The sequence below is a fragment of the Microtus pennsylvanicus genome, chromosome 9 (genome assembly GCF_037038515.1).
Source record: "Microtus pennsylvanicus isolate mMicPen1 chromosome 9, mMicPen1.hap1, whole genome shotgun sequence".
Classification (NCBI taxonomy): Eukaryota; Metazoa; Chordata; class Mammalia; order Rodentia; family Cricetidae; genus Microtus; species Microtus pennsylvanicus.
This window is the reverse complement of record NC_134587.1, coordinates 99,583,926-99,601,840: the sequence shown is the minus strand read 5'-3', so window position 1 is coordinate 99,601,840 and position 17,915 is coordinate 99,583,926. Positions and strand designations below refer to the sequence as shown.

Sequence of the window (17,915 nt, the reverse complement as noted above, 5' to 3'; positions counted from 1 at the left end):
ATTTGTGTGTGTTTTGATGAAAATACCTGAGTAACACTAAAAATTATTAAATAAACTGTTATAATTTTTCATTTTATAGAAGTCCAAATTTAATTTCTTAGTAATATTCTGTGTATATTTGTGTGTGTGTGTGTGTGTGTGTGATGTGTGCATGTGAGGGAGGGCATGGGCAGTACCACAGTGAGAGTGAAGTTAGAGGTTAACTTTTGGGAGGTGGATCTCTACTTCCATCCCTGGTTCTGGGAATTGAACTCAGGTCACCAGGTTTGTGAAGGCTTCCTTTCTGCCGAGTCACCTTAATGACCCTTGTCTATACCTTGTAGCTAATAGTAAATTGAAGCTCTACTTGAGCAGGAATAGTCTAACCAATAGAGTATCAGACTCGGGGAAGAAAAGAAGTATGTTTCAGATAGAACGAGGTAGACAGGTAGCTCATTGCCTGCCACCTCCGCTCTGAGAAGATGAAATTGGAGAACCACAAGTTTGCTGCCAACCAGGTTTATGCTCCTACCTCAAGTTTAGTGAGGCAAAGAGGATGAACTACAGACAGCATTTGTGATGTCTAACTAAACTGAATGCAGGTGAATTGCCATTGTTTTGACATTGTCTGGCTGTTTGATCAAAATATTTATAAAAATTCCTTCCCTGAGGTGGATGATGCTTGGACTCACCACAGGGCAGGGAACCCTGATTGCTCTTTGGGCTGATGAGGGAGGGGGATGTGATTGGAGGGGGAGGGAAATGGGAGGCGGTGGAGGAAGCATAAATCTTTAATAAATAAATAAATTAATTAATAAATTAATTAAATAAATAAATTCCTTCCCTGACATTAAATTTTACTCAGAAATCCCTTGCTGAGAAAATCTGTTCTGACTTCTCTGATCTCTTTATGAGATCCTGTTATTCCCACTTGATATTCTCAGCAATGCCATACTTTCTTTAGAAAAGGATAGATGTCCCTTCCAATAAGACTCTTAGTCCATCAAATATGGAGCTATGTACCATCCCCATTTTCATTTCTAATAACTACCATATTGTTTGGCAACTACAAGATCTTTGAATTAGTACTTGTGTGATGAATAAATGATTAGTAAATGATTGCTATTGGCCTATGGTATAATTGCAAGTTTTTATTTTAATACTTACACTTTTTCCTCGCTTGCAGTCCTATGTAGAAGCTTCTCCCTAACACCTTTATTCTGAAACTAGGTAAACTAATAATGTTTGTTCTACAAGGAGACTCCAATTGTTGTACTGGACTTTAAAAAGGTAATTGTATCCAAGGGGCAAGAAATTCAACCAAACAACTACACAATTTATCTGAAAATATACTAATAACTCTTGTATACTTTTCTGAGTTTTATTTATATACTGTAAAATGTTTTCTCCTAATCTAACCATATCTAAAATAATCAATCTGGTCTCTTTAAAGTGTCACCAATAGATTTAATGGAGTGATATTAAATATTTTTTGGTGGAACAAGTTTTAGATGATGCAAACAAAATACATCCAACATGAGTTACACATTCCATGAAAGTTTTCATCCTAAAAATAAAAAGCAATATGGGTGACCACCAGTGTGCTCACATAAAGAGTCAAAAACATTAGTAATGTACTTCCATTGAGGAATAGGATCAAAGATTGCTGTCATGCTAAAACACTTCTACTATGACATGCCTACAGTGTTGCATTGAAATGTTCTTTCTACTTAGATACATACATTTCCTGGAATAGTAACTTCCTATGGATTGCCTCAAACTTTGGCATCATTGCCAGCTTTCCTTATATCTCAATTCAGTTCATTTATCTCTTAACCATTCTCTGGCAGGGCCGTTATTAACTAGATTCAGGGATGTGATACAGTTCAGCTCAAGTTAACCTTGCTTCACAATAGTGACACGAGTTAATTTAATTCCTGTCACCAGACTTCACAAGGGTATATTGCACATTACCTCTCGTTATTGCAGCCACAAGTCATTATCTCCAAATCGCCCCCTATAAAACTTATCTGTGGCCCCTCTTACATATGCTCCATACTGATAAGGACAGGCAACATAGTCACATGTCTATCAGAGAAACTTAATAAAAATGAAACTCATACAACTTTCCTTACAAATACATAAAACGTTTAGATAGTAAATTGTATACCACTTTTCCCTTTCTTCTTTTCTCTCTCTCTTTATTCTTCCACACAATGTTAGCTACTGTTCTTGAAAAAATAATATACTAACATAATACTGGAGAAAATTAGGGCTTGCAAGATGGCTCTGTGTGCAAAGGTGCTTGTTGTGTAGGCCAGGCAAGCTGCCTTTAAGCTTCACACCCCATAGTTAGAAAGAAAAAACTGACCCCTGAAAGTTGCCCTCTGATCTCATACTTAACAACATGACACATGAGACACACAGAGACAAAAACATATACACTGATAATAAAGAGTAATTAATTTTCAAAACAAAATAAACAAAATTTCTACACAATCTGGCTTCACCATTTCCCTATCACCCATTGTATTCCATACTGGAAATATTCACTGGATGCCTATCTGCACAAAACTTAAGACTTATTCTAAAAGTTTGCTCTCATTTTTGAATTTATATATGTAATTATGTACATATGCATTTGGTATATGCATGTGATTACAGGTACCCATGAAGTCAAGACAAGAAGGTCAGATACCCTAAAGGCAGAGAGACACTGTTGGTACTGGAATCTGGGTCCTCTGCAACATAAATACTCTTAACCATTGAGCCAGTCCAATTCCATAAAATCTTATTATCAATTTTGGGGGCAACCAAGAGCAATGGCAGCAACTTGCATTCTCTTTACAGTCTTTGACACATTTATTACTCACAACTTAAAAGTATCCCACACATAGCATTTGATTTTCTATTTGGCAGCCTATGAATTCTGGGAGGAGCATTATCCCCCATTAATGTAGCTCTCAGTCCTCATCAGAGGACTGTAAATTGTGTGGTGTTTACTGCAGAGATTCCCACCTGACCAAAGTTCAGAGAACAAGTATCTGTGAAGTGCTCAGCTTCAGATTTAACACCCATGTTTTATATCTTCCCACAAAATCTCAAAGCTCATGACAAAAGAGGGGACAGAAAGATTCAAAGGGTCAGAAGTCTGGAAAGACTTCTATAAAACATAATAGGACCCTTACTCTCATGATCTCATGACAGCTGTGGTTGTTTGTACAAGACTTCTACAGGATCAAGCCAGTCAACCTTTGAGCATAGAGTGGGTAAGAGTTTCCAGGGTTGGCTGGATGTATAAAGATGTTTAAAAAATTCAGTTGCTTTTTGGGTGATCTGAATTAATATTTTAATGATTGGGGTTCCATTTGACTGTTTGCATTGAGATTGCAATGTGCGCAATTTTTTTTGTAGTTGTGGCATCTTGTTGACATCAAATATGACTTTGATAATAAATACCAGTTCCTGAAAAAAAAAGAGTTTCCAGGGTGGTATGGAGGGTGAAAACAAATGAAATCCATATTTGAAGTATAAAATTATCAAAGAATACATTGGAAATGTTATATAAAAACAGTCTCAACAAAGTTTCTTGATAAACTCATTGGTAAGGATATACACATTTCAAAATGAAGACATACAGTTTTATTTGGAAAATGAAAATGTTTAAGAACAAATTCACAAAGAATTCAAGAAATAAATACTTTGAGAAAATAGAAGTGTTTCTTTCTTATGGACTCTAGTGACCTAACTTAAAACAATTACTGGGAAGATCTGGGAAATGTCAATGTGTTACTGTGATTCATTTTCCCAATCTTAGCAAGTATCAAGGAAAAAATGAAAGGAAATAGTCTCAAAGAACTCTATACCCTTCTCTGCATTATCTTCCTTGCATTCCTCATAAAATATTCCGTGGTTCTCAAACACTATGTGAGAGACAAAGTCCCTTAGCTTTGTCTAAATAAAAAGGCAGTGTATGTAGCAAAACTTATTCCTTTTCAGCAACATTTATAGCAGTTGAATTTGTTGCTATATGGCCTAATAACTTTCATTCATTGCTTTTGAGTAACCAACATATTCAATCTCTATGAAATCTATATAAACAAGCACAGAACACAGAACTAGTTTACAGTTTACTGAACACGTGGGATGCTATCTTGAAATGTTTTTCTGTATTTCTTCTATTGTTTCCATCTATATCAGTAGTTCTCAACCTGTGGGTCATGAATTCTTTAGGGCTGAATGAACCAACTCTTCTACAGTGGTCACCAAGAACCATTAGAAAACACAGATATTTACATTATGATTCATAACAACAACAAAATTCCAGTTTTGAAGTAGCAATAAAATTAATTTATAGGTGGGGGTCACCACCAATAGCACGGGTAGAAAAGAAAAGAAAGTGCCTCTTTTAGTTCTAGGAAATCAAGGTATTTGTAAACTAGTGATGGAAATGTGATATCACTTGCTGTTCTGTACCCTTTCTCTCTCTCTCTCTCTCTCTCTCTCTCTCTCTCTCTCTCTCTCTCTCTCTCTCTCTCTCTGACATTAGTGAGAATCTGCATTACAAATTCCTGCCACTGCCCTAGCGAGTGCCTATGGATACTACCTTGGGAGTAAAGCTTCCAATATCAACAGAAATCCCTTCTCAATGAACAGTGAATGGAATACCATATTTCCATTAACAGTTTATGAATAGTTTGGTTTCCTAAAACTAAGAAGGAGAGTTTCTTTTCCAACCATACCATTGGTACCAGCTACCTTTATGTCAACTTGACACAAGCTATAGTCACCTCAGAGGAAGGAACAACATTGGAAAAACTACCTCTATAAGTATAAGCTATAAGACAGCCGATGGGGCATTTTTTAAATTAGTGATAGATGTGGGAGGTCATAGAAAATTATGTGTGGTGCTAACTCTGGAATTTTGGTCCTAGTTACTATGAAAAAGCTGAGCGAGAAAACCACAAGGAGCAAATCAGTAAGCAAAGTGCCTCCATGAACTCTGCATCAGCTCCTTCCTCCAGATTCATGTCATGCTTGAGTTCTCGCCCTAACTGCATCCGATGAACAGTGATATGGAAGTATAAATGAACTAAACCCTTTCTTCTCCAGCTTGCTTTTTGGTTAGGCATGATGTGTCATAACAGCAATAGTAATCCTAACTAAGATATTATATTTAAGGTACTAAAAATTTCTACCCAAACCAAAACACAAGAATATTATTTGTATTATGCTTATATTTCTATTGTTTCTAGGTTCACATATCTGTTGCTGGTACAGTGAGTGATTTTCTAGTATACAGGTATATTATTTGTCACATTCTATGCTTTGGTGTATGCTTTGACAAGATTGCACTTTCTAAGATCATTTCCCATTAATATTCTGCCTGGATTTGTGCATCACATCCATAAGGTTATTTACACAAAATTTCAGCACTGTAAAACATCCATTAAAATGACCCTTTCACCCTATCTCTGTGCTTAATCGTCTCCTAAATTTTAACTGTTATTCAGAATACTGAACTGTGTGATTTGTTTCTTCTTTGTTATAATTTTGTTAGGGTAGGAATTTTGATATCCCATATTAACTCATTAAATTTATCAGGTTATTGAAATGAATGTGTTGTCAAACAGATCTTCTCCCACTGAGCTCCATCACTTCCTGTCCTTCTGATTAAATTATTTCCACATTCCAAGACACTGTTCTTAGGATGGTGCTATATTGCCAAAGGAATGAGCAAAACCTATGAGTAATCAACTTTTTATTTTTCCACACTGTTTTATTATTTTCCTGACCACCCGCACCCCATGCTGAGTTTTGCTCTTTTCTTTTTTAGAATAAGTTCCTTCTTATTCTGAAAAGAATAGATGAGACTTGCTTTTGAAGACTCTCTACTTTCCTAAACTTTTCTACAATCCCATGCCATTTTCATATCCAGACATTTTTCCTGAGCCAGTCTCTGGGAGTCTTTAGACATAACTTGGAGTTTCTAGGTTCTCTTCATCTCTAATTTTTTTCTGACAATTTAACTTGTGTACTGTTTAATATTTTGTAATTGATGATTCTCATTTTATATGTATTTCTAGAGAATGAGACTACTCAAGAAGTTTTCATCCACTTTATGTATTATTTAAGAATACATAAAACTCACATTAAACCTTTGTCTAAATCCTGTTTCTCACAGTCTGTCATCTTTCCACTTCAGAGTGTTTTCCTACAGTGAGTGCTCACTGGCAGTTGTGCTAAATTAGGACTCAAGTGGCTCAGGGATCAAGGTTTACTCATTGCTTCCATTTCTGATATTCTGATTGACCAATTTCTCCCTGGAGCTCCATATCCTGCACTTAGATCCTCTTGAAGAGTCAGTGTTCTTACAAAGGCATCTGAGTCTGGGGCTCAAGACTAGTGCTAGTAAGTTATTTGACGTAGAACATGAGATAAACTCGAGATTAGACATAACAAATGCTTCACTGCTGACTTTTTAAAAATTTGAATTACATGTGGGTTTGAACCACAGTGTTCTTTCTCATTAGTATCTGAATGTGGTATCCAGGCATCAGGAATTCTCAATGTGTTCCAACTTCTTAGACACCTGCTCAGTTCCCATGCTACAGATTTCCACCTTCATGAAAAGCAATATTTCATGATGGCCACATCTATCTTCTTCTCCAAGGGATTCTGAGAACATTTTTCCATAATGCTAATGAGTTATTCACATCAATATCTTCTTTTGCATCCAATCAATACAGTAATGTCAAACTTTCTCAGCTCAGTAAATCTGTGACAATGAAAAGACTGATCACCTATGGGGAATGAGACTGCTTTTTTGTCTCCACAGGGACACCTTTCACTTATCCTCTTTTAGCAGTGGCATAAAGAAGACAATTGTGAAGTCAACCTTAGTGAAAATCATATGCTTCTAATGTACTGACTGTGGCTTAAAAGCACCAAAAGCTATATTTTCTGAGGAAAAAAATGCTATTCTTTATTTATATTATTACATTCTTTGAATGAATTTTATAAAAGAATTGTTTTCCAAAGTTTTCTTAAAACACTGAAACTTGCATTGGAGCATCATCAATGAGCAAATAACCTTTTAGAAGGCTTTCATAGCCAACATTCACTCTGGGCATGATTGATGATGCAGCCTTGTTTGTAATTACAGACCCAGCATTAAATGCATGGTACTAGGAAATAGAAGTGCAAGAAAATCTATTTTGTGCTACTACCATATAGAGTCATAGCACTATGAGTAATAACTGTATAGTTGCATTATTCACATAGTAAGAGTTATGAAATTAAATATAAATGACACATTTCATGTAAAGAATGTAAAGAGATGTTGTGTGAACCTGTAGAGAAATACTTCATCCTTTTTTTCTAGGAAAGATCTACATTGGACAAAGAATAAATAGGTTTGTAAGTTGCAGTGGGTGTGTTTTTCTAAATAATAATCTGCATGGTACATAGCATATTCACTTCATTTGTGAATTGTGTGATGAATGTTTAATTGTTTTATATAGATATGGAAATCACAAAACTATCTCTCAAGGCTTTACTTGTCATAAACATCTAGAATGAATGAAATAATTCTATTTCTATTCTCATACCCGGCCAATCTTTAAGATCAAATTAATTGTAATTTACCTCTTGCAGTGCAATGTTAATTGGCACCAGTTGGTGTGGGGAGGTTGGGGGAAGGTGATAGTTGTTGATTTAAATCATTGATATAACCAAGTAATGACTAGGTAGGTATTGAGATATAATGTAATTTATTGGAATGAATACAGAACATAAGAAGAAAGTTTATTTAAAAAAAAAGAAAAGTAAACTACTGTTATAAGACTGTTGCGCCTTGGGAAAGAGGGTGGACATAGATGTCCGATCTGAGAGAGTACTCACACGTCATTATTTTCAGCAGTTCAACAGTCTCATTAACCTCTACCCATTTTAATAAGAAGTTCCTGTAAGCAATGTTGAGAGCAGGACATGGATAGAAAAAATAGATAAATATTTAGGAGGCAGTTGACAACTTAACCACATAGCAACACACCAAAAGTTTACTTCTCTTGCCACTGTTTTTAACCATCTACAGGACCAGTTATGAATTTCTACTGAAATGAAGGCTTGGAATCTATCTAACCAAGAGAGCTATTGTTTATCTCCACATATAATGTAGCACCTGAGTGTGCTTAATCTGGTGTGAATTCTGCTTTATCTTAGAGATGGCATTGTTTTAAAAAAAAAAAGCTTTTCTATAGATGAGAGTGTTAACATTAATGCAAATAAGCTGAGTATTAGACCAAGCCCAAATTAAAAAAAAATTCAGTGCCAACTAAACATGAAATGAAAGTAGTCAACTTCAAAGCATACTTACCAAACTTAGACAATCATCCATACTTTTCTAAAATTTAGGATATTTTCTACTATTTGAAACTGTCGCTTACAAATTGTTTCCAAATTATTTGTATACCTGTATATATCTCAGACATCTTGTCATGGTTGAAATTTTAAACAATGTTCTCCAATGAAATGGCTAATATTTCCTATGAGTTTTCTTTTCCAGTCTGCTATTTAACACTGCTGTCATTCTCCAGTAGAACCTGAGCTCATAAATTTTAACACCAAACTTGAATTTATCCTACAAATACTCTTCAAATCTCTGGAGCCATTGTGTCTAATTTTAATTATGAGAAAATAAATAATGTAATGACTATTTTGATTTGAACGGTTAAGAAGCAAATATTTAAGACCAAACCATATTTAAACAAAGGAAAGCATTCATTTAGTTTAAATAAGAAAATTTCCCCTTGTAATTTCTGTTAAAGTCAGAAAGTTTATAGAAAGTTATATTGGTTTTTTATTATTTTTTTATTATTTTATGTATGGGTCTAAGTGCCTTCATAGTCATAACATTTAATACTTGAGAAGTTGTGTTTTCCTGTAGAAAAATAATCTAGAATTTAATATTCTCATAAAAATGAAAAACACCAATTGTCAGAAATATGAGCTTATCTGATTCTGGCATATAGTATGCTAATTATTACTCTATTATAATATTTCTGAATTTTTTATAAAGCAAATAATAGAAAAAAGAATCACTACTCAAAATGAGAATATATATACTTTCTTCCTGTGAAGAAGCAAAGACCAGAGTAGAGAAAATATCCAGGTATACGTGGACTTCCTCTTTCTTTCTTCTTTAATCCCTCTTCTTCCGCCTCTATTTCCTCCTTTACTTACTCTTCTATTTCCTCCTTTACTTCCTCTGCTTCTTCTTCCTCTTTCTTTCTTCTTTATTTCCTCTTCTTTTCCTCTACTTCCTCTTTCTTCTTTACTTCCTCTTCTTCCTCCTTTTCTTTTTTCTCTTCCTTTTCTTCCTCTTTTACTTCCTCCTTTTCCTCTTCTCCTCCTTTACTTCCTCCTATATTTCCTCTTTCTCTCTTCTTTATTTCCTCTTCTTTTTCCTCTACTTCCTCTTCTACTTCTTTCTTCTTTACTTCCTCATCTTCCTCCTCGTCTTCCTCCTCTACTTCCTCATCCTCCTCCTCTACTGTCTCTTCTTTCTCCTTTACTTCCTCATCTTCCTCTTTTACTTCCTCCTCTACCTCCTTTTCTTTATTTCCTCTTCCTCCTATACTTCCGCTTTCTTTCCTCTATTTCCTCCCCTTTATTATGTATAAAATATTCTGTCTGTGTGTATGCCTGCAGGCCATAAGAGGGCACCAGACCCCATTACAGATGGTTATGAGTCATCATGTGGGTAGCTGGGAATTGAACTCAGGACCTTTGGAAGAGCGGGCAATGCTCTTAACCTCTGAGCCATCTCTCCAGCCCTTTGCTTTGCTTTTCAAGTCAGGGTTTCGCTGTGTAGCTTTGGAGCCTGTCCTTGAACTTTCTCTTCCTCTGTAGATCAGGCTGACCTCAAACTCACAGATATCTGCCGTCCTCTGCTTTCTAAGTGCTGGGATTAAAGGCTTGTGCCACCACCACCCAGCTGAGGCTTTTTTAAAATTGAGATTCCCTCCTTTGTAGTTTGTTAACATAAAACACCGAGCAAGGTTACCCAAGCACAGTTGCCTTAAGCTGACCTTCTCCAGAATCTTTCTGTCTAGACCTCCCAAGTACAGGGGGCACCATATCCAGTGAGCTGGGAATAGTTCTAAGACTTTAAGAACAGGAACTGAGGTAACTGAACAAATGGGGCTGCTCTTCCTCTGCTTCTCATATTCTTTAAGACAGGGGTTACTGTGTAGCCAAGACTAGCCTGGATCTCATTATATACCCCAGGCTGGCCTGGAACTCTTGATCCTTCTGCCTCAGGCTCCTGAGTTCTGGGGTTACACCCACTTTGCCCTGGCTTGCTTATATTTTTTTCACTCCTTTCGCAGAATGCCTTCCCTCCTATTACCAGTAGATGGACCCCTAATTCATAAAACAAGAAAACAAAACATTCTAGATTTGTCAGGTGGCAGGGACCATCTCTGACTTACTGGCCTCATTCAGACATATTGCTCTCCTTAACGAATATTTATTTATTTATAATGCATTTGATGCAAACAATATTCCAAATGCCTAAAATGACCATAAAAGTAAGGTGCCTGACCAGGCCTAGCGGATCCAGCCTGTGGGTGATCTCAGTGGCTCAGAAAGCTTAGGATAGAAAGCTCAGAACCAACCTGAGATGTGGACCATAGTGATACACACCTTTACTCCCAATATTCAGAAAGCAGAGGCAGGCAGATCTCTCTGAGTTTAAGAACACCCTGATCTATTGAGTGAGTTCCAGGATAGTCAGGGCTATAGAGAGACACTGTCTCAAATAAATCAATAAACCAGGCCCACACATAGAGACCCTTCTCAAAGAATCAAATAAATAAAAGGAATCAACCTGCTCAGTATAGACCTTGTCTCAAAAATAAAAAGGGAAAGGGGGGGAAAGTGGGATTTGAAGAAGCTACACCTCAAGGCTAAGTGTTTCCCTGGCACATGCAAAGTCATGGGTTCAGTCTTCAGAATACACAGAGGGAGAATGCACCTGTCTTCATCTAAGCTCACGTTCCAGTGGGGAAGACAGAAGATGCTCCCAGTGCAGCTCGAGCTGTGCTACACACACACACATGCATACATGCATACACATACACACTCACATGCACACACAGAGTACTGGGTGTTGAACTGGAGTCTTGCACACACTAGAAAGATGCTTTACCACTGAGCTAAACTCCTAACCCTTTTGATACGTTTTTTTTTTATTTTAAACTATTTTGAATGATTTTTTCACAGACCAAGTTTGATTTTTATTATCTTAAAAAGTTTAATATTAGTTGGGCAGTAGTGGCGCACGCCTTAAATACCAGCACTAAGGAGACAGAAGTAGAATCTCAGGAGGATCTCTGTGAGATCGAGGCTAGCCTGGTCTACAGAGTGAGTTCAGGACAGCCAAAACTACAGAGAGAAACCATGTCTCAAAAAAAAAAAAAACACCAAACAAAAAAGCATAATATTTACTTAGTTTTCTGACCTGTATTTGTGCTTTCAACAATGGTTTTCTGCTCCTCAATAAGGAACAGTCACTAGATCCTGTCATGAACACCTTTACCACAAGCAGAATCAACCCTGCTAGTGTTGTTGTTTTAGGAAATGTCATGAGGACTTTAGGTCTCAGAGCACAAACTCCTCAAAGTCTGCTTGGACACACACCACATATGGATTGTGGTGCCTTCCCAAGCTTCTTGGAATAAAGATCAACAATTCTGTTACCAGGAGTTCCAGACAGCCAATTTCTTTAGTCTGTATTTTAGAGAGACCGATAATGATATGTCAAATGCTGGGCTGTTGTGAGCATCTCTAAACATTGCTATTGGAGTAGGTATGGCCCTTTTCACACTCTAAATTTTTTTTAAGACAGAGTGTGGATAAGTTACACAGGCTGGCCTTGTGCTTTTGATACTCCTACTTCAGCCTCTCAAATACCTAAGGTTACACGAAGGCCTGGGCCATGGCCAGCCGTGAAAACACTTTTATATTATGGGGAATCTAGTATAGGGCCTGCCATGGTAGTAGAGAGTAAAGATTGTCTTAGTGAAGGAAAAGTTAATGTGGGGCTTAAAAATGAAATCATGCCAGGAGGTGGTGGCACATGCCTTTAGACCCAGCACTAGGGAGGCAGAGGCAGGTGGATCTCTGTGAGTTCAAGACCAGCCTGGTCTACAAAGTGAGTTCCAGGACAGGCTCCTAAGCTACACAGAGAAACTCTGTCTCAAAAAAACAAAAAAAAAAAAAACAAAAATTAAATCATAAGAATATAAAAGAATAGCGCTGCTATCGCCCCCCAGCAAGAGTTATTGGACAATTGGGATCAGTTTTTCCACTCACAGTGTTATTACTCGGTCCCCACATGAGATTTACAGAGACCCATTATCCTCCGGTTCTAATGAATTCGTGCCCAGGGTTAAAGTAGGACCCATGAGAGGCTTCCTCCTATTACAGGTTAGTCCCACATGTAAAGGTAACATGTCACATGCTAACCCCCTCCCCGCTGCCGCCAGATCTTTATTAGGTTCCTCACGCCAGGCTCTGACCTCTGGGGCAAAGGACACAGGGAAGGAGGCCTTAATAGATTAATTATTAACCATCTGCACTTGTAGACACCACGGGAGGCAAAAGCCACCACCCAGCTAAGTGATGTGTGCCAGCAAAGGTCATGGGGGTCTCACTGACATCCCCCTGGGACGCTGGTTCTGCCATGCAATTCCTTTCGCTATCCTCACGCTGTTATTTCTCTACACCAGTGTGCGACTCTTTCATGAGTGGCCTCTTGTGTTGCCGGCTCAGAGAAGTCAGCAGTCCAGCCTGTGGGAACTCGAGCCCCCTTCTCCTTCTCCAGCCCTTACTGCCTTGCTTCAGATCACCTCTGATATCCTGACAGGCTGCAGGCCGGGGTTGCACTCCTGCAACCCAGAGGGACTGCTACCTTTCCAAGGTATGTTTGAGTTAAGGCCAGAGTCTGAGGGCTCTGAACAAGAAAACAGGGTCCCAGACTGAGAAGCTAAGGAAAGGAGGCTCCTCTCTGGTCCCCTCTCCCTTCAGATGATAAGAAGAACCAGGAGGAAACCCGGCTAAACTGGAGGGATGATTTTTTCAGAACCCAATAGTAGGCCGAACAGGTTAGGAACTTTTCACCCATTTCTCTTGTGTCTACCTCCCAGATCCGTCTAGAGTTGACAGCCCTGGTGGTCCCGGGGAAGGAATAGCCTCCCTGTCTGGGGCCTCAGGGGGTGCTGGGCGGCATGATGAGCCCCTTCCTGGCCTGTTTGAGCCCCGAAGAGGATGTAGAGTTGTCTCAGTATCTGGCAGGATGGAGGGAACTACTCAGGTGAGTGGTCTCCCTCCCCAAAGCCGTCTTCCAAACGTTTGATTGCTCTTTCTCAAGTCATCTCCATCTTTCCACCACCAAGCAGGTTCCTAACCCTGCTTGGCTCTGTTTTCACCTTTGCCACCATTGAGGCCTTCTTAGTGGTGACCGCCCTGGAGGCTTGTGTGCCCCGCCCAGATGCTTTGCATTAAGCGTGGGAGCGGCAAACAGGACTACTGGAGCTACCAGGGACCGCGCCCCGGGAACCAGCCAGGGCCTCGGGTTCTCGAAAGCTGATTTTTCGCTGCACCGCGCGTTGCGCTGGTCCCAGCTCTGCCTCCACAGAGTGGAGTATGTATATAAATAGGAAAGCGAATGTAGACAACATCTATTTGAAAATTGAGGTGTTGGTGTAGAAATTAATGGCCACAAAGTATTGCTAGATTTAAAATATTTGAAACAAGGTATAGGAAGTTCTGATTATTTCAACTCACAAAGTTCTTTTAATTTCCAATGAGCACTGTTCTTAAAGATGCAGGTAGGAGGCTCTCTGTCTGTCTGTCTGTCTCTGTCACTCTCTTCCTCCCTCTCTCTTTTTTTCATGTGTATGGTTAGAAAATAGGGAGAGCCAAATATACTCAGTAAAGAATTTCTTAGTCTTTTGAGACAAAACATTCATAAATATTTTAAAGATAAAATATGCAGTCCTTCATCAAGGGAATTAAAGGATCATATACCTAGTTTTACTAAGGCTAGAGGCTAGAATTTACAGCCAACAGTCATTTTAACAAAATATGGGCTATTGCCATTCTTCATAGCCATTACTAGATACTAGAAATGGATTTCAGAACTAGAGTTCCATAATAAGGGTTCTAATCCTTAATGTGGTGATCTGGACATGCCCTTAAACCAATAAAGGAAATTGTGTTGGTTGAATGACATTTGACAATGTTAGAAATGTAGACTCTCAATTCAGTTATCACAGAAAAAATGGAAGAGATAGAATTCTTAATAAGAATACTCTACTATATCTTCACATTATACTTGAAATTCATTTATTGCCTCAAATTGCAGCTTTTAATTAAACACAGTCCGAATGCTCAGGTCTTTGAATACAAGAGAAAATCAGGGACTCTTCATATTCTTCACTCACAAATATCCTCAGATTATTCAACATTTGGAGAAACAAAACTAAATTTGAACGAGTCCAAGGAAATATGCTGTCTTAAGACAAATTAGCCAATCAGCAAACCAAATGGCCATCACCACATTTAGAAACTATTACCTATCAATAATGGTGATGCTTTTTTTCACCTTAAATCTTTCCAAAAGTTATGGTATATTTCATAAGTTGATATATTCAGTCTTTTGATCTGATATATTGAATATCATATATTCAGTCTTTTTAGATTCTGTGATTGCTTCAACTCCTTCAATGTTCATTTCTGTTCTACTCACATCAGGTACTTTCATGTTCAGAGATGTCATTTCTTCCTTATACAAACAAACAAAACTCTACAATAAATATACCATTGCTTTAATCATATAAAGACTTCACTATCTCATCTTTTTTTCCCTTTCTAATCAAATGTAATTAAACTAAAGCCATGGACAAAATGTTTTCTTTTAAAAGTTGAGCCTGTCCACCTTCTATGTTTTTTTTTCTCTCTCTCCTTTTCTCTCTTGCTTTCTCTTTCTCTTTAAATAGAAACTAGATTACATTAGACCTATGTGTTACCATAGAATTTATGGAAAGTTCAAATTAGCGAAACAGTCTCTTTGTCACCACACTCATAGAACAGAAACACTAAAGGAAAAGATAAACAAAAAAAAATTTATATGCCCATAAAACATTAATAGCTTATGTGTGTATGTTATAGTCAAAGATTGATCCCTGACTAAAGGTAATCAATTTATATTGGGACCCTACCAACCTGCTTCACCCTCAAGAGATCTTCTGTCTGCAACAAATCATCTTTCTCACTCACTGGGGCTTTGCCTTCCATTCAATACTGGCAACTGGTCTCTGGTGAGGCTACCCACCTCTGACCATTCCCCTGGATGTGAAGCTTCATTTCTCAAACACAGACCTCTCTTTGCCTTTTGACTTTTCTCGAAGTCCTGGTACCAGGAAACTGTGTCTCTCTTGGCCTTCAAGCCCTTTGCCCCTATTCTTGCATGATGACATATAGGACAGCCTGTGCCTACTTATTCTGATCCTCTCTAATTTCTGGGACACTAGGAATTGCAGACCGTTAGGTCTTCTCTGCTTCACTTCTGGAATTTGTGTCATCACGTATACCTCCTCACCCTCATTGGGACATGGTTTGGACATCCACTGACCACTCCTTTTAAATTAAATCTGGCCTCATTATTCCTCGAACCAGAAAATTGGAAAACTAAGAAAGAATTCTCCACTTTCTTTTTCTGTCTGCTCCTCTCTCTAAACATCCTGTTTGTTTTCTGCATGTGTAGCTCAGATGGAAAAGTCAGTGTCCTCCTGCTCAGCACCCACTGGTTCCCCCTTTCTTTTCTTTACCCAACTCCTGTTTCCACTTGACCCTGGTGATCTTTCCCTTATCAATTTTCCTTGCCTCCTCAGAAGACAGCCTTACTAGTTCTGTTTCAATTTATACTACTGACTGCCCTCAGTAATCAACCACCTGTGTCTTCTAGCAAACTGGAAAGAAAGAGGGTGTCAAGGTGATGCTCTAGTGATGGGAAAGGGACAGGTGCTTTCAGTTCTTGTGAGTCCAGGAAGTCAACTTGGATCCACCTCGTCAGCATTTTGCCAGGTACAAGCAACATCTGATGGTTCCACAGAGCCTGAACAGCAAAGTGAAACAGCCAGATACCACAGGACATGGTCAGCACCCCAGCTTTCTTAGGTCCCCCAAGATGGTTGATGTCCCCCAGGTCAAAAGCAAGCACTCTCAAGAACATGGCCTCCTCATTTCCACCTCAAAAGCTACCACTTTCTAACTCCTTACTTTTCTTACGTTCCTCACGAAAGGGAGGAATGTTACTATTCAAGCATCTGTTCCAGCCAGTCCTTGGGGTCCTAATAGGATACAACCTCAGTTGCAGCCACAAAGAGCATCTCCTGTGGATACTTGCTCCTTTCCCAGTCTTGTCCTCAGAGACCAGTCTTTGTCTCCTATCACCCCCTTTTCTGCCCCTTCTTTCTCCTCTTCCAAAAAACCTCCCATGTGAGCCCTGTTGAATGCTGGGACTCCTTCCCATTGCTTATAATTATTATTATTATCATCACATCATCATAATTATCATCAGCATCATCGCATCATTATTATAATGCTTGGTCTCTGGTAGTCAAATGTTGTTTCCCTTTTTGGGGAAGCCTAGTAGATGTGACCCTACTTGAGGAAGTGTGTCACTAGGGATGGCCTTGGGTTTCAAAACTCATGTGTCATTCCCAGGATTCTCTCTGCCATTTGAGATGTAAGCTCTCAGTTGTTGCAGTGCCTGCCACCTGCTGTCATCTGTTCTCAACATCATATGCTGTCATGCTTTTCCCATCATTTGGACCCCCTTGAACCCTAATCCTCAAACATATTTTTTTATATAAATTGCCTTGATCATGGGATTTTGCCACAGCAATGCAGAAGTAACTAAGGTATATAATAAAATAAAAGCAGACTTTATTGTAAATGTCTACTTATTTTTATTTGTGGAGCAAGTTAACTCAATAGTTAAAAATTCACTGAAATTGTAATTGTTAATCGTGTCCTTGTGAGATTTAAATTTATGCACCTAATATTACAATAACTGATACATATTAATATATTACTCAAATCTATACAATTTTCAAAACAATACCCAACATTTACCATAGTATAGTATATTTTACACGATCATATGTGTGTGATATATACACATGCATATATGTATTCCATAGTATAGTATCATCTTAAATGATCATATATATGTGCATGTATATATGTATGTATATGTAAATTTATATATACATGCATACACATATATTACACATCTAAAAAATAAAGTTTAATATGGATTTACATTTTTATTGATTACTCTCAAATATGATAGCTGCTTATATTTATTTAACTATTTTTATTTTAAAATTAGTTTTAATTTTCATTTCTTGTTCTATATTTACACTCTAACCATTTTTTGAACTCCAAACTTAGTATGAGTACTCTATAAAATTTTAACTCTATGAAGGCAAATCTGTTTATCTTTAATACACATCAAAATTACTTTCTTTATCATAGTTCTTCAGAACCATTCAATAAAGTTTGTGTCTCATTTTATTAACCTCTTTCTATTTTCATACTTCTTAGTACCATCCATTTATTTCAAATCAAATGAATTTGTATTAGCATGGCTTTAATGGGTTTCATACTATCCCAAAATCTTAAGTGGAAAAAGACAAGATCTCTTGAGTAAATTGGGAGCATGGGGACATTGAGGGAGGGCTAATGGGGAGGGGAGAGGCAGGGAGAGGAGCAGAAAAAAATGTAGAGCTCAATAAAAATCAGAAAAAATAAGAAATGCTTGAGAGGCATAATAATACTTAGTATTGTTTTTTCCCTCTGAA

At 37.9% G+C, this 17,915-nt stretch overlaps 1 pseudogene; it reads left to right on the top strand.

The window, feature by feature from the left end:
• Positions 1-12,685: 12,685 nt before the first annotated feature.
• LOC142856694 (glycolipid transfer protein domain-containing protein 2-like) lies at positions 12,686-13,703 on the top strand (annotated as a pseudogene).
• The last annotated feature ends 4,212 nt before the right edge of the window (positions 13,704-17,915 follow it).